Here is a 13,818-nt window from a genome sequence, read left to right on the forward strand (position 1 = left end):
GCAAATCCTGTTTCAAGTTCTGTCTAGCAAAGTTTGATTGATACTCAGAGAGTCCAAACAGACGCCATACTTCTGTGGCAACTGCAGATGTGTTCCTTGCTCCAGGCACAAATGCCCCTTTTGTCCAATAGATGAGCTGGCCCTACTCCAACTTCCACCGTCAATTTTAAAAGCAGACCTGTGGAGCTTGCAATTTTTCTAGCAGATTGAAATCCTATAAAGGCATTTTATGTCCATTTTCTCTGGGACTATTTAAAATAAGCTGAGCTAGTTCAGATAGTGTGCCTATATGAATAAGCCCATTTGTATAATTCCATTAGTCTCTTTACTAATCTTGTTAGGCAGTATTCTTATGTTATTTTTAGGTCCCGTTTTTCATGACGGACATTTCTAAAGAGCACTTATTTATCAATATGCTGCTCCAAAGTTGTAAGTCCTCCTTGTCCATGTTATTTATCAGATAGCTGTTCATCTTACCACTTGAGACTTGCTACACAGGTATCTAGAACAAGGCTCACTTCAACTATATTATGACCATCTGTCAACACAGCAGGATCTCCTCCGGCTGGTGTGAGGCAGGCCAGCTGATTCTATGCATCTTTACAATGAAGTCACCCTCAAGTAAAAGTGCTAAAAGGCTGATTTGGTCTTTGAAGCTGATCACCTGACATGTAGTCCCAAAGCCTTACTTTATATAGAGATTATGATTACATACATGTTAAGTTGTGTATGTGAGTGTGTGTTTAATGTTAAAAAGACACTGCCAATACATTGTGGAGGTGAGGCCAACATGAATGAATGTCTTGGATACAAAGCAATTCCTTTGTGTGGCTAGGGACAGAGCAGGAGGAAAGGTGCAACGACTGTCCTTTTCCCAACTTACAGGTTGCAACTTGCAGCCAAGGAGCTGAAACCTTAAGGCCAAGTAAGGAACTACATCAGAAAGATGTTGTACCGGCACTGTGTAACTAGAGACTGTTGGATCTTTGAGGGCCTGGAACTACTCAGGGCCAGGATCCAGAACATGTGTGGGAATTGCTGCCTCTCACTCCTGAATAGACTACATGGTTGAGAGACTAGATAGATGAATTTCAGCCAAGGCCCTTTTGGAGATCTTCATGGCAGATGTGCTTCAGCCTGGGTCCTTCAGAGCCACTGAGCCTCGAATCCTGATGGGGGGGGGGGTTCCAGAGCTGAAGTGGGGGTCCTGATATTGGAGCTCCATCACGTAGGGTATCATATGTGGATGCAGCCTCTGGCTGTTGCTCAAGAGGTAAAGAGTATCCTGGCTCCTTTGTGCTAGGGGGCACTGCACCATTTCTTAAGAGGAAGCTCTGCTAAATGTTCTGCCAACCTCAGACGTATAGTTGGAAGAGACATGGAAGAGGGCATCATCTCCCATTGTGGAGTCCAGGCTGACTGTGGAATTTCTTGCACTAGGAGATTAATTAGTCCCTTGGCTCATGACCTTTAATTGTGAGACCAAATACCTTTCCAAGCACTTTCATTCCAGCAGACTTATGGTTTGGCTCCTGAACCCTGCTGCTGTATATTAAGCTGCTGACTGCCTGCTGCAAAATTTGCTATACCTTATTATTAGCTTCTCCTCATGTGCCTGGTTTTCAGTTGTTGACAACCAACTTGGATGCCTCCTTCTATGAAATGCAGAATAAAAATATTGAAATGGATAAATCAAGCGAGCATATAAGTCCAACCGCAGAACACTATGAACCAACACCCAGGGAAGGTAAAGTGCATACATTGGGGGGTGGGGTGGGTCCTTCCAAAATACGTTTGGAGGTGTGCAGTGATATTTAAATTGGGAACAGCATAACTTGTGAAAAGTGATATTATGCAATAACTGGGTCATTCCCAAATGACAATAAAAACACTTTGAAATGCCCCTGCACCAGTGAGGCACCAACTGCAGTACAGTAGAAAACACAGAATTCAAACCATTAGTCCAACTCTGAGGTCTGGAAAGTTTGTGTAAAACTGCAAAACAGTTTCTCTAGAACCTATTAAACTGCTCGCTCACACAAGAGTATTTGTGCAAGTGTTAAAAAAACACTCTTGTTTTGAGATATGAATGTAAATGAACAGGTTTTTGGAGTTCCCACTCCCATTACACAATTTAGAACTGAAAAAACACAGGGCCACTTTAGCTATGTCGTCTGATGGATGAACAAGAACACTCAGTACTGTGCTTTTCTAATTAAAACTGCTGAACTGATGTGGTTTTCCAAGATTTATTATAATTGAAGGGGTTATTATGACTTAATAATAATAAAAATCCAGGCAGACTTTATTAAGGAAGCATAAAAATTGCTGGTGCCATATTCCAGATAAAACTGAAAGAGCTGTAGCTTGCTCTCATTAATACAAGCTAAACCCTCTGCAGGGTTAACTAGATGGTTTGCACAAACGTGTTGGAATGAAAAAGAGCAGATGTGGGAATATGGATTTTGATCTGAGGTGTAGTGTGGATCAAGGTGGGTTGGGGAAAGCAACTAGTAGAGAGCATCCTCAGATTCTGACCAGCTCTTCACTCCTGGTCCGCAACAAGGCCAAATCCTTGAAGCTTTACCCTTGCAAAGTTTTAGAGGGCAACATCTACCTGGCATGATTGTCAGAGCAATCCTCTCACCCAATTACTCAGAACATGGGGTGAGAGAGATGCCGCCTCTGCATTTGTGCAATGGCCAACATGTCCAATACATGATCAGTTGGAAATCACAATCAAAGCTCGTCAATCAGAGGCTATACCAGCAAAAGCACCCACCAAGTCTTGTCCCCACACAGAGGGAGCCAATGAACTCGCAATGATGGGAATATCCCTGCAGAAGGTCACCTTCTTGCATTCACAATACACACAATGGCCCCATAGCATCTCCCACTCTTGTGGTGCAGATGGCAATGAGTCCATTGACCCCCATTGCTGCAAGTCCTCTGCAGGCAGAGGTTCAAATCTCCTAATGCCGTAAATAGGTCACATGCATCATTTTTCAACACAACATTCAGGAAGGAGAGATTACATGACAGCACACAGTTTCACTCAAATAAAACTGGGAACTGTCATTTACCCTTCAAAGAGCTACGATCCCCTGTACCCTGAACAAATGACAGCTCCTGGGATTTTGGGGTGAAAGCTATCGGCTTTAAACGTATGATCTTCCTCAGGCCCCTGCCCCCAATTGTCTTGAAGGGGATCACCCTTCAAAAGGAAGTCTCGTTTCAAAACTCTGCACCGACCCAATAAATCCCCATGTTATTCCTATTCACACATTAGTTGTTTAATTTAGGCCAACTCATAATCTAGACATAGGTATGGGAAACGACTGTTTGTCTACCTATACAAAGTCTTTTTGTTCAGCCTAATGCTCTTCCCTCTGGAATAAAAGTTTTCCAGTTTTCTCTGCCAACTCCAAATGCTTTCCTTACCTTGTTGAACAGGCAAAGTCTAAAAGCCCAACAATACTTTGAGCAGAATCACTATTTTAAAACATCCCCAATAATGACAAGCTTCAACTGTTCCCACCTTGTAAACTAATTTTTTGCCTGCTTTATTTGCGGACCAAAATTCCTCCTTCTAATGCCTAAATATTTATATACTTTCGTGCCCAATCTTTATCTTCATTTTTATCTTGGATTAAATAAACATTGCTCCCGAATGGGGCTATTTGAACACATAAGCTCCTACTTTGCAAACAGTCAAACCTGCCATTTCCTGGAACTCATTTGTTCTGTGCATCAGTAAATCCATCATGCAGTGCATCCAACAGTTTTCTCAGTGCTAGTGATATGTCATCAGCAGTAAGCTGATAGCACGAGTCTCTTAGTTTCAGTTTTAAATAAATAATAAAGCAAAGAGCATTCCAACCCTTTGCAAAGAGAGCATGTCTGTCACAGGAAGCAACAAGAGCAACCACAGCTGGCCTCCAGACTGCCACAGAGGAGAGGCTAGAGATTCCATTACATGGGGAGAGTTTTCCAAACACAGGAATTAAGCAGTGACAACTATTTATTACACACACACACACACACACACACACCAACATATATAGTATGCTGCATACGTAGTAGTGAGTTAGTAATAAATCAAATATTATTTATAGAATAGCACATGCTGGCATGCAGATTTCAAAGGTCAGCTGCCCATTCCGGAACCTGTTTTACTCAGAAGTAAACGCCACCATGTTCAATGAGCAAGTTCCACTGGGTTTAATGGAGCTTACTTCCAAGAAAGTGTGCGCAGAACTGCAGCCCAAGTTACATGTAGAATGAAAGTCAAACATCCCACATGATAACCTATAAAATATTGTTGGATATCAGTTGTAAAATGTGAAACTTCAAAAGCTGACAGCGATCAGATGTCGCCTGAGGGGTTTTCTTCAATTATTTATTGAGCAGAAATGGTCATTCATCCTATCCTCCAGCAATGGGCTGTATTTGATGCTGCAACTCTGCTAGTGCAAGAGACTTCTGTGCATGTAAGGGAGCTTCCTCTCCTTCTACTGTCTTCCCCAGCCCCCCACCCCACCCCCATTCAGATCTGGATGGTTGGGGGCTGTGCAAAGGGAGGAGAGAAAATAGAAGTCAGTGGAATTACATGCACACAGCACTAGATACGATTTAACAGCCTTATAAACCTTAAAATTCAATAGTCACGCCCACTGGTTCCTAGTCATCAAAAGCCAACTGAAAACTGACTTAGAGTCAAAGCCCATTTCTCTAAGATTTGAGCCTGTTGTGTCTCCAGAGGAAAAGTGGTGCTCAGTTTTGGAACAGCCACTGTGAATACCCTCTGACAGGGCCAGCCCAAGACATTTGCTGCCTGAAGTGGAAAACCTCCGTTTAGCTTAGAAGCAAATCTCCCATGTATGTCAAAACCCAGTACATTTAGAGCTTTATAGGTAAGACTCAGTCCTGAAGTGGATCCACGAGACAATAAAAGAAACTCAGGCAAATGCTGCAGATCCCAAGGTCCTGAATTCATCAGGAAGAGGGCTGCAACAGTTGATAATAGCTTAAGTTTGTGAAGAAAGATCCAAAAAGAAAGATCCAATGAAAACTGTCAGCCATACAAAAGTCTATGACAGTATGATTATATTATATCATTATAGCGGAAAACCTTGAAATCAAGTATTGAAGGCAAATATATGTCAAAGGAACCTATTGAATATTGTCCAGGTTCAAATTAGCTTTTCAGAACAAGGCGTTAAGGCATAATCATAAATCTATTTTTAAGTGGATCATTACACTTTACATTTGAAATGGGTATGTCACCAAAGGCAGTGTTACTAAGAATTTGGAGGCTGTCCATGTGGTGTTGATACTTTGCATTGTCATCACATCAAAAAATTACAGCCATGATGCAGATAAGCCAATACAGCAGAGGTGGCTAACCTGCGGCCCAAGTTGAGATTGCATTGCAGCAGATTGGACTAGATGACCCTCAACGTCCCTTCCATCTCTACAGTTCTATGATTCCATGAACGCCCATCAGCTCCAAACATCAGCCATGCTAAGGCTAGTAGGAGTTGGAGTCCAAAAACACCTAGAGCAGGGGTAGGCAAACTAGGAGCCGGATCTGGCCCAGTCGCCTTCTCAATCCAGCCCATGGATGGTCCGGGAATCAGCATGTTTTTACATGAGTAGAATGTGTCCTTTTATTTAAAATGCATCTCTGGGTTATTTGTGGGGCATAGGAATTCGTTCATTTTTTTCTTCTTCAAAATATTGTCTGGCCCCCCACAAGGTTTGAGGGACAGTGGACCGGCCCTCTGCTGAAAAAGTTTGCTGATCTAGAGGACCCTTTCTTGGTTAACCCTTGCTCTCCAGGGAAGCTGTTTAGTGCAGCATCTATACTCAAAGTGTGACATTATATGATGCGAGCTCTCAAACTCATATGTCAACAGCGACAGTCAGTTTGATAAGAGAATTTCATCCTGATATGCAGTTAACTCCATTTTCTATGTTTAAAACTCCTGTAGAAAAAGTAAGTGAAGCATCCTACTGAACACAATAACTGCAGAGTTTTTATTTTCCAGGAGGCAGTGACACATTTAATTCAGATTCCAATACATTATTGCTTTTCTCAGATTCAGGCCGTCTGATTAGGTGTTTTGAATGTAAGAGTACTTACACAGCTTTCCATGAAGCTTGCCAACCAATCACTGTGCAAGGAAAGAAAAATGAAATTGGCTGTACTGTATTGGGCTAGTACAATAAAAAAGAGAAGGAATGTTTAAACACCACATGTGTTATTTAATTATTGGGGATTATTAAGCATTACTATTTTTTGAAAAAAGTTTCAACACAGTGGGCCTGCATAGGTATCTTTTGCTCCAGGCAGCCTACTAAATTTAAAGTTTTGAGCAATCCTGTATTCTATTATTAGTTTCTGGATACTATTGAATTGTTGTCTTCTTTCTTTGTCTTTTAGAATAGCGCCACTTAGAGATTTTGTTTTGATAAAGTGGTTTATAACATTTCATAAATATAAATAAAATATTTATTAAAAGCAGCAGATATCAGCAAAAGTTACAACTTTTTTTTTAGTATTTCTGTGTACTAGTTATTGTTTAAAACAATACAACTAAATGTGAACATCCAGTAAAAATGTAATAAGAGGTAACAGAGCAATGTATAGGGCACTAAGCAGAAAGAGGCTTTAATATAAAATCATGGAGATACAGGCCACTTTATTTTCCAACCCTGCATGGAATTAGAAATCCAGCCAGATGGGCAGGGTATTATTATTATTATTATTATTATTATTATTATTATTGCTGCACTCTAGAGTCGATTGAGTTAGTCACCATGACTTCAAGATCTTTTTCCTGGTTAATTCCAAGCAGTTCAGATCCCATAAGAATGGATGTTAAATTAATCTAAACCATTATAGCATGGGGTCCAGATGAATGTTAAGGGCTCTCCAAAGCCTAGGTGCTGCCATGGCAAGAGATCAGCTCCTAAGAGATGCAGAAAACATACTTTACGCGAGTTCTGCAGATCAAAGTGGTTGAGCAGGCTCCTAGAGGAGAGTTAATCCTTCAAATAAACTGGCTCCAATGTGCCAAGATCTTTATATACCAGTAAAATCTTGAACTTGGCCCAATAACAAGTCAGCAGCCAGCACAGATCTTTAAGCAGAGGTGTAATATGTTGACAGAACCTCACTGCAGTCAGTAATCATGCTGCAGCATTTGACACCTACTGCCATTTCCAAACCAACTGCAAGGGGTGCCCCAGGTAAAGTCCACTGCAGTAGTCCAGCCTTAAAGTGACCAATGCCTTGACTACTGTGGTTATGCAGGTACCCAATGCTCAGGTCAATATGAATACACAAGCGCCTCTCCCCGGGAGTGAAAATACAACGATAATACAATTTGCTGCCCTTTCATGACATCCTAAAAAACCTGTCTGGTGAAGCAGCCTCATTCTACCTAATGGGGGGCGTGCCTTGGTTTAAACACAGCCCTAGAAGTGCTTTTAGTTGAACTGGCTAGTGAATATTCAGAAGAGGATTTGATAGTTGTTGTACAAAATGGTTATGCATGTGGAGAGAGTTACACTTTTTCCACCAGTGGTTAAGAAAGTATCTTCATCAAGAAGTTCATACCAAGGACAACATTGTGATTTAAGACAAATCTCCTGGAGTTAGAATATTTCTAGTAAAACCCTACTGCTGTCTCTTGGGAAATTATCAGTATTTTCCAGCAGTTTACAGCAGCAAAATTAGGAGAGACTCAGAATTGTGAATGATTCATAGGAAGCTAGGGTGTGCAGACAACTTGTGCTTTACCAGGAAAGCTTGTAGTGTGCCATATAGATGGAGGAGTCAGGTTGAGATCACAGAATATGTTTTGCTTCAGAAGTTCAGGGAATTCACGAAGACAACTCTTGTGGCATCAGAGGTGGGGCTAATGTTTGATGTTTTAATTTTCTGGAAGCCACTCAGGGTGACTGGGGCAACCCAGCCAGATGGGAGGCACATTTTATTTTATTTTATTTTATTTTATTTTATTTTATTTTATTTTATTTTATTTTATTTTATTATTTTATTTTATTTTATTTTATTTTATTTTATTTTATTTTATTTTATTTTATTTTATTTTATTATTACTACTCCTACTACTACAGAAATAAGCTGAGAGCAGGAATGGGCAGGCAAAGATTCCTGTTCTAAGGGATCTTTTAACCATGTTGAATTATAATATAAACCAGAAATTCAAAAACAGCAGGAGGAATTCTCAGGGTACAATTCAGGGAGGCAGAATACTTATGAAGCACTATCTTTTTGAGATAATGGCAAAATATGTTGCAGTCTCAAAAACATATGGATCGTGGACAATAAATGCAAAACTTGCAGTGCTCTCGGGAGTTTGATCACATTTACCAACAAATTAATAACCCTACCGCAGTCAGCTTTTATGACTATAAAAGTCCAGTCCTATGATGGACTGGATGTAACGGTTAGAAAGGACTGACATAACCCGAGACCAGGAAAAAGGGACGTTGGATAAAAATAGAGGGGGGGGGGGTTATAAAAAAGAGAATTTCTTTCTATTTTTGGAATTAGTGTAATACTAATGAAATATCAGGGAATATGCTGGAAAGGAACTAATTGGCTTTAGTAGAAAGGTTTGAAGGAGTTATGTATAAATATGGTTTAAACTTTGAAATTTTATGGTTTTTAAGGTAAGATAAGGTTAAAGAAATTAACGGTAAATTGAATAACAGAATATTGTTAAGATAAATTATTTAAATAAAAATTGAGAAACATGGGAAGAATTTGCTGAAATAATGAATTAAATTAGAATACAAAAAGGGAGGTGTGAGGAGGTCCAAGAAACAAGCAAATGAAAGGATGTAATTTGGATTTGTATTTTTCTTTTTATCTATGTTTTTTATTCTTTTTTCTCTTTTGTTGTTGTATTTTCCTGTTTTTCTTTTTTATATGTTTATATATTTTTGAAATTTTGAATAAATATCATTTTTAAAAAAATAAAAAATAAAAGTCCAGTCCTAGTAATTTAAGAGGGCCCTCGCAAGAGTTATGAAAAGCAGCCTGATCTTTTAAAGGAGGAAACTCACAGTTGGAGAAAGTTTTGAAACTCTGCTTGTCACCAGAATGTGCGTCGCCCACAGGTCATGACTCAGCAATCCCTTCCCCTCTGCCCACACTGATTCGCTTGCTACTTTTACATCTGAAGAACAGCTGAAAGTGGGGGGAGATGGTCAGGAAATGTGATCTTGCGCAACATTTCGAGCTGGCAGCCAATCTGGGTCTCCCTACTGCTAAAGCCATGCATACTGAATAGACCAAAACACCATCCGAGGGAGGCAAATCAGCAGTTTAAGATGTCGGGTGCTGGAGTAGTGAAGGAGGCATAGCCACCTCGCTTTAAAATTGGCTCCGCAACAGTGGGAGGGGAGCCCTGACCACCCTAATTCTGACTAACAAATTGACTCACCATGTGGCTAGCAGACGGCCTTATTAAATGTGCACCACTCTCTTCTAGTATGTCTGCCTTAGCCTAGCAAAGCCAGCCAGCTCTCAAGTCCCACGGGTAGCCGTTTCAGAGCAAAGGTAAAGAGAGATGGAGATGAATGGAGTGTGGAGTGTGAGAGAAAGGCTAAACAAAAGCAAGTTGCCATATTGGAGCAGTAGAATCTATAAACTGAGCACAAACGAGTCAGGAACTATGATCAAAGGAACCTGGATGTTGTGGATATATGGGATTGTGTGAGCCACTGAGTTAGGATGAAGTGGGCAGTGGAAAACACTATTGCCAGACTCAGGAATATTTTTGGCAATGGCAGTAGGATATCTTACATCGAGGTGGAGCACCACTGGCCTGCAGGCCAATCCTGTCCCACAAAGCCATTTTTTAAAAAAACATGTCCACCTGCCAATCAGCTGACATCACTCTGATGACATCCTCTGATGGGCAGTGGAGCGGTTACATTCTGCATTGGCTGCACATGCCAGTTCCCATTGGTTACATGTGCCAGTCACATATGATGATGCAGTATTGCTTCAGAGCTGCCAATAAAATTTATGACTTCTGCTAAAGGGGCTTGCATAGTCTGCCCCACTCCTAGATCTAACACATTCCTGGGCTCTGTACTCATTGGGTCATCGAATAAACTTTGCTGCTTAATATATATATAATTTTAGTATTTTATATTGTATTATCCTTTTATATTTTTTGTTGTTTTATATTGCAAGCTGCTTTGGGTGTTATTTTAACAGAAGAGTGGGGTATAAATATTAAATCTAAAACTGAACAATTTTGATTCGATTTTATACCTTGTGATACTTTGGCCACATCATGAGAAGAGAAGACCACCTGGAAAAGACCCTGATATTGGGAAAGATTGAGGGCACAAGGAGAAGGGGATGACAAAGGACGAAACTACCAACATGAGTTTGACCAAACTGCGGGAGGCAGTGGAAAACAGGAGTGCCTGGTGTGCTCTGGTCCATGGGGTCCCGAAGAGTCGGACATGACTAATTGACTAAACAACAACAAATACCTTGTGAATCAATTGATAGAGAATGTTGTTTCAACATATGTCCATGCCAATAGGCTGGCTGAAGGCATGTACATATTCATTGTTTAGGATCAATAAACTTTGCATTCAACATCCAGTCTCCTATTTCCTTTCAGTTAAAAAAAGATTAGATTCTCAGAGATTGAAAGCATTGTTTTGGCAAACCTGTTATGGAGAAAGTCAATCCACAGGCAAAATATTTTAGTCAGAAATGAAAAGAACACACTTAATATAGAACAAATTCATGTGAAGTGAAGTTGACTTTCATTGATGGAGGAATGGACAAGGATAAGTGAGATATTGTATACCATATTGGGAAAGAACAAATAAGGTGCATTGTGGTGGTAAGAGTTTTGGATTTGGACCAGGAAGACCTGATTCAAATCCCTGCTTAGCCAAGAAGCTCATTGTGTGTGGCTTTAGACAAACTAGTAAGATTCATGCTGCCCAAAACTCTGTCTCCACAATTTTGTAGTGGCAAATAGCAAGTGCAGAGGGTATGATCATGGTTGGTGGGCAACCTGAAGAGGGAATTGTAATTTTTCCTCTCCCCTTGTTGTCCTAATATAAATTGTTTTGCATTCGAAGTTGCTGTTAGCCCTAGAAAGGAAGCTCTGTTTGATACCAACTAGTCTCTCCCTCCTAGAGCTAGCAGTAGCTTGGAGAAGGGTGATTTTCACAGAAACTGTTGCAGAGGGAAAGGGGTGAAACTCCCCTTCCATCATGTCCTATTTCATGTCATATGTAATTTGGCCCTATCTCACAGTGGTCATGGGAATCAAGTTGGGGAAGTGCACGAATGCTGCCTTGATGGCCTTGGAATACCATAACCAGTACATAATTTCTCTATCCAATATGCTGCAAACTTCTTAGAGCTGCCTACTTTGATTTCCCTTTGCTTATCAGAGACTCGGTTTGAATAAGTCATTTATTCATTTGCAAGACTGGCCTTTTTGCGCCACATTTCTGATATTTGCAAAAACAATAACGATGCAAAGAAAGATCTGGAAATAAGGCAGCATTTCTTTAAATTAAGAGAGTCCTTCCTACCATTCATTAGAATTTTAATCCCGTCATTGCTCTGTCTCACCGTTTTCTGACAAAAACAAACACACCCAATGAGCCAATAAGCACGGTCAAAGTCTAGTCAAACAAAACCAGGCACTACATTTCAAAGGTAAAAGAAAACAGAGGGAAACATTACTTTTCTCTAGGAGCACATGTACATGTGCACTCTCAGTCTAAAAGCAACAAATTTCATTCTGCATTAACACAATTGTCCTTTTTAGCAAGTATTTTCACCATTTCACCATATATCCAGATGAGCTAGATAGATGATTAGATAGATAGATAGATAGATAGATAGATAGATAGATAGATAGATGATAGATAGATAGTTCTTCTTGAAGGGTAAGGTATAGGGAGTTCAGTGTGCTGCTGGCCTGGTGCCAACATCAATCTGCTGCTCCTGCCACTGCGCACTGCTGCTCTCCCTTTCAGTAACCAGCATAAACAAATAGGCATTGGGAAGCCAGGTGAGCAGTGCCGCCCTGTCTGTGCCGCCCTGTTACCTGATGCTGCATCAAGGAGCTCAAGGTGCATGTGGTTCTCCCCCCTCTCCATTTTATCCTTGCAACCCTGTGAGGTATGTTAGGTTGAGATCTGGTGACTGGCCAAAGGTCACCCAGTGAGCGTCATGACTGAGTGGGGATTTGAACCCCCATCTCCCAGGTTCTAGTCTGGAACTCTATAACCGCTATACTACACTGGCTCTCTTCACTGCTCTGCTGTGAAGTTGCTCTGCTGTGAAGTTACTCTGCTCTAGTTACAGTATTCTGCTCTAGGTAACTAGTTAGATAAGTAGATAGAATGTCTATACATTCTGAGATAATTAAACAAAAAACAACCAGACTTGTTTCAACTGCTGCTGTGAAGCTTGATTTGCATAGCTTCAACCAAGGCCAAAATATTGACTAATCCAGGGGTCAGCAAACTTTTTCAACATGGGGCCAGTCCACTGTCCCTCAGACCTGGGGGGCGGGGTGGGGGCGGAGACTATATTTTGGAAAAAAAATATGAACGAATTCCTATGCCCCACAAATAACCCAGAGATGCATTTTAAATAAAAGCACACATTCTACTCATGTAAAAACACCAGGCAGGCCCCACAAATAACTCAGAGATGTGTTTTAAATAAAAGGACACATTCTACTCATGTAAAACACACTGATTCCCAAACATCCGTGGGCCGGATTTAGAAGGCGATTGAGCCGGATCAGGCCCCTGGGCCTTAGTTTGCCTACCCATGGTCTAATCCAGGGGTGGCCAACTTCCAAGAGACTGCAATCTACTCACAGAGTTAAAAAGTGGCAGTGATAGTGATCTACCCTCTTTTTGGGGTTCAGGTCAAAGTTGTTGAGCTTTATTTAGGGAGGAGGAGAGCCCCGTTTTTGGGGGGTGCAGGGCAAAAAAATGTTGAGCTTTTTTTAGGGGAGCCATACCACAGACATCCAGTGATCTACCGGTAGATCACGATCTACCTGTTGGACTTGCCTGGAATCCAACAGGAGTGAGTTAGTGTAGCACCCTGCTTGTGGTTAACACTTAGCTGGAATGAAATATTCAACGCAGCAATAGAGAAATTAAAATAATAATTTATTTGTCAGACAAATAAATATGAGGCACAGTGGTATATGGTTACCAAGCTCTGGCCTGGCCTCATGGCCAGCACTTATATTTCCTTAACCCAGCCCCCTTGCTCCTCCTTTGGCTGCCTCTGTCCAATCAGCCTGGTTGAAATTCCTATTGGCTGTTTGCTAGAACCAATCACAAAAGATACAACCATTTCCTATTGCCTTTTATGGGAAATAAAAGCTATATTTATAATTGGCAAACAAGTAGCCATTAACCTCTTCAAGGCACCTTAATTACCAAATCACCTTTGCCCCCTTAATTCTAAAATAGAGCAGATGGCTAAAACAGATGGTGGCTAATTCTATTTTAAACAGGTATCAAAGATCTTTTGTACGCATCATCAATGAAAGATCTCCTTCATTGGAGGTTCCTTTAAACAAAAACCTGACAACCATCTGTCTAGAGTGCTCTGATGGTGCTTTCCTGCCCGACAGGGGGGCTGGGCTGATGGCTGACTTAATTTCAGGATAGTTACAACTCTTACAACTATATGAAATAAGAATCCAACATTTCTTAAATCCTTTGCATAATTACATTTAAGCCAATATATTTAATACATAA

At 40.7% G+C, this 13,818-nt stretch overlaps 1 protein-coding gene across 1 annotated transcript in view; it reads right to left on the reverse strand.

Annotated features, from left to right (window-relative positions):
• Nucleotides 1-9,118, reverse strand: part of PLCE1 (phospholipase C epsilon 1) — a 127,359-nt gene extending 118,241 nt beyond the window's left edge. The window contains exon 1 of the mRNA XM_079976209.1: nt 9,100-9,118. The gene's annotated coding sequence lies outside the window, so the exon portion shown is untranslated. The remainder of the gene's footprint in view (nt 1-9,099) is intronic.
• Nucleotides 9,119-13,818: the final 4,700 nt, after the last annotated feature.

The sequence above is a fragment of the Podarcis cretensis genome, assembly GCF_951804945.1.
Source record: "Podarcis cretensis genome assembly, chromosome: 5".
Classification (NCBI taxonomy): domain Eukaryota; kingdom Metazoa; phylum Chordata; class Lepidosauria; order Squamata; family Lacertidae; genus Podarcis; species Podarcis cretensis.